At 34.0% G+C, this 4,432-nt stretch overlaps 1 pseudogene; it reads left to right on the forward strand.

Annotated features, from left to right (window-relative positions):
- The first annotated feature begins 302 nt into the window (after nt 1-302).
- Nucleotides 303-4,432, forward strand: part of LOC114612691 — a 7,427-nt pseudogene continuing 3,297 nt past the window's right edge.

Consider the following 4,432-nt stretch of genomic DNA (forward strand, 5'->3'; position numbering starts at 1 on the left):
AATCTATTCCCATAAGATTTCTTTGAAAAATAAATTGGGACAACTTTGTGATAATAGTATAAGTGGAAAGATAGTCTGGGACAGATGAATACACCACCACAGATTTCCTTAGCTTTTATAAAGAACATTTGTATCCTCTTCTGTTGGTTAAATTTTTAATTCTTTTGTGGAGCAGTTAACATCTCTAGAAACCACTGATAAAAACGATAGCAAAGAGAGATAAAAAAATAAGACTAGAATCATAATTCATAGGAAGAAAAACCCTATGCATAAACCTTGAGGATCTCCCAGAATCTGATAACATGGACTCTGATGTTAGAGAATCAGGCATTACAAAGCTGAACTTCTCCCTGGAGATTGATACCAAGAATATTGTATTGCAAACCTGTAGTGGGGAAGTAAATTGGGTATTTATAAAGTAGATGAGTTTTGCAAAGCTGTTGTGAAAATTAAATGATTCCAAACTGTTACAATTGGACCCTAGCATGAACAAAAATTCCTAAAAGCATTAGCATGCAATATGATTATTTCATTTTTTGCAAAAAATTGCCATTATCAAATACATGTATTAGCAAGATTAAGCATTCATCAAAGGAAATCTCTCTAGTTAAATCTTTGGAAGTAGTTTCAGAAAGTACAAAAAGCATGGGATTTGATATTCTAAAATACTACTTTAACATTATTACAAATATTAATAGATTTTATAGTCCAATAATTCAAAACTGTTGAAAGGCACTGTCTATTGACATGCAATGTCTTGGAAACCAAAACCCAGTACCTTGTAAATAATTTCTCTAAATTATCCTTGTCTTCTTCCTCCTCCTCCTCCTCCTCCTCCTCCTCCTCCTCATCCTCCTCGTCCTCCTCCTCCTCCTTCTTCTTTCTCTCTCTCTCTCTCTCTCTCTCTCTCTCTCTCTCTTTCTCTCTCCTTTGCTCCCTTCTTCCCTCCCTCCCTCTATCTCTCTATTCCTCTCTCCTTTCACTCTCCCCTCCCTCCTTCTTCTATTTCTTCCCTCCAAGATTCCACCCCACTGCCAATCTCCCTGCTCTGTGCACACAATTGTGTGTGTTAATTCACTGGCTTAACAATAAAGCTTCTTTTTTGGTTTTGAATTTACATTTCTGTGGCCTTGGTAATACTTTCTTTAAGGACATAACAGCAAATTGGAAGTGACTTTTATTGAGAGAAAATTTCCAATACCAAGATATTTTCAAAGAGTTAATTTTTTTAATACTCCACACATGAAAGCTACTTCTGTTTCCTCCAGTAAGTGGTGTGTGGCATTCCTTAGAAAACTTCAAAAGACACTAAATTTTTACGAAAGAGAGGATTATGGGTTAGAGGAAAACAATTGGAGAGAAGCCATAAGAATTAATCAAAAACTAAATTTTTAAAGTTCATCAAACGTAATCTTCATTCAATATTAGTAAAGGTGGTATGCAAGAGCTGCATGTACAACATGAAATAACTGGTAAAATAAAACGTATCTCCAGTTTTGTTACTGGAGTCATTGGAAATTGTAAACTATGTAATGAAGCCAGATTGGATCACCAGTGCTGGGATCTGCATATTCTGATTTGGTTGAAAATGTAGTTGGTTTAGAATTATATTTTGAGAAAGTATACTGAAAAGGTTCTAAATCTCTTCTTAAGAAAAAAGAGACATGGAACTGGAACCATATACTAAGGAGTAATGGCTTTATTTACTTTGTTATGTATACTTATTTTCATCTCAAGTACTGATAGAGTATTTAAAGCTGACTTACATTACAACTAGGTAGACTTTAATTTTTTAAAATGCTAAACTGTTTCCTAAGTGAACCATAATGAATCATTTCTGAAATTCACCCAAGTTTTCCCTCAATCTATTTCATGTCTTTTAAAACTCTCATGATAAAGAGCCCACTTGGTCAAATGGTTGGCATTGTTTAAGTTGGCATGAAATACAATAAAACAGGACAAACCAATTTATTTTTACTCAACATAGACCTTTTTGTTTGACTGTTTTATTTTACATTTTTAAAGATTTATTTATTTTTATTTGTATGGGACGAGGTGGCCAAGTGGTTAAGGCCATGGACTGCTATTTATTTTTATTTATATGAGTATGCTTTAGCAGTCTTCAGACACACACCAAAAGAGTGCATCAGATCTCATTACAGATGATTGTGAGCCACCATGTTCTTGGTAGGAATTGAACTCAGGACCTCTGGAAGAGCAGTCAGTGCTCTTAACCATTGAGCCATCTCTCCACACCCTTGTTTAACAATTTTTAATATATATTTTATTACTTTTATTTCAACATTGCAGTCGTTGCCTCCCTCCTGGTCTGCCCTCCGACAGTTCCTTATCCCATTCCTCCTCCCACCTGTCTACAAGAGGATTCCCAGACACACACCCCAAGCCTCCATACTCTGTCAGGCCTCATATTTCTCAAGGATTAGGTGTGTCTTCTCCCATTGAGGCCAGACCAGGCAGTCCTCTGCTGTGTATATGTTGGAGGCCTCTTATCAGCTCTTATATGCTGTCTGATTAGTGGGTTAGTGTATGAGAGATCTCAGGGGTCCTGGTTAGTTGAGACTTTTATGGGGTTTCTCTCCTCTTCAGCATCTTCCAGCTTTTCCCCAATTCAAACACGGGGTCCGCAACTTCAGTCCAATGGTTGGATGTAACTATATGCATCTGTCTCAGTCAGTTCTTTGTTAGGCCTCTTAGAATAAAATAGACTTTTAATAATATTCATTAATTAAAATATTTATAAATTAAGAAAAAGAAAGGAAAGGCTTTTAGAGAACAGATAAAATGGCATGTTAGTTTGAAAGATCCTTGGAAAACAAAAGGATGAAAAAGAAAAAATAAAGAAATTATGTGAAATATAACTTTGCAAATGATTTAATTCAAATATCACTTTATCTTATATTCTCTCAGCTTTATGTCTGTATCATCATAGTACATCTTTCTTATAAAAATTTGTTTGAATTATGATTTCTAAATCTCTCATCCTAATTATTGTCATGTATTTAGTCATCAGAGATTTGTATATTAAAAAACATTAACCTAGCATGATCTGCCTTGACTTATTTTAAATTTAATTTAAAGTTCTTTTAAATTACATTATTTATTGTGTGTTGAGGGTGAATGCAAACACTAAGACACATGTGTGTTAGTCACAAGACAACTTGTAACAGTCATCTCCCTCAATCCAGGGCTCCAGGGATCAAATTCAGTCTTAATGCGAATACCTTTGTACCTCAGTCCATCTCACCATTAAATTGTCTCTTTAACCACACAAACATATATACAGACCAAATACATGTAGTTGTAGCAATTTTCTCCCCTGGCAACAATTACCTCTGTGTACAAGTAAAAGCTAAAACAACAACATGCCCTCTGTATATCATTCTCCTGGTATCTACCAATCAATGAGAAGAATTAGATGGCTCATCATACAGGTTCCCTTCCCATTCTGATAGTAAAGATGTGAGTGGAGAAAGAATATTAATAAGATATCCAAGATGTGTGGGTGCTTTTGATTTCTCCTTGAGATAATCCTAGAGACAATTCTTCAATTCTCAGTCAATTCGTTGTCTTTGAAGATTAGAAGAGTGGATACCCAATTCTCCAGTAGCTGTACAATGAGGTTGATTATCATAGATATGATCATTCTAGTTATTTTTTCTCTTAAAAATCAAGTTGGATTATTTTGATCTCTCTATATTTTTAATAAAAAGTGTCCAAGGCATTCAATCAGGCATATTAGAACTAATGGATTTTTACAGTTTACAAATCTCAAGTGAGTCTTCTTATAGACAGAGCAATTTGTTATACCTGGATTCTTTATATTTATAAAAATTGTTTCACTAATACCCATAAAAAGTAAATGAATACTTTTCAAGTATTCAGAATATATTCAATAGTAGCTTAATCTCTCATTATATTTTATCTACAAATTCTTGCCAGAAATAAAATTATATGTATGTACTCATACATAAATATATGTTTTACACATATAGATACTGGTTTTCAAAAACAACAGAAAACAAAACACTAAATTTTATGCAGATTGCATTGAAAATTAATTAGATACTTTTTCCTCTTCCCTTTATTGCATTAGAACATTTAATCCTTCAGCATCTTTCCATTACAGCAGAACTTTTCCAAATAAGATCATATGTCTACTGGAAAATGTTAGAGCTTACCATCATTATCTAACCTGTCAGTGTGATTTTTACAATTAACAGAGTCCTATTTTTATTTTACATTTTGTAGCTAAAGTCAAGTAGCACTAGAAAAGTTAGTTTCTGTTAACGGGACATAAATTAGGGTCATCTGGGAGTAGGGAACTTCAACTGAGAAAATAGTTCATCAGATTTGCTTCCAAGTCAGTGTGTGTGTGTGTGTGTGTGTGTGTGTGTGTGTGTGTGTGTGTGTG

Source organism: Grammomys surdaster, unplaced genomic scaffold (genome assembly GCF_004785775.1).
Source record: "Grammomys surdaster isolate TR1022 unplaced genomic scaffold, NIH_TR_1.0 126178, whole genome shotgun sequence".
NCBI lineage: Eukaryota > Metazoa > Chordata > Mammalia > Rodentia > Muridae > Grammomys > Grammomys surdaster.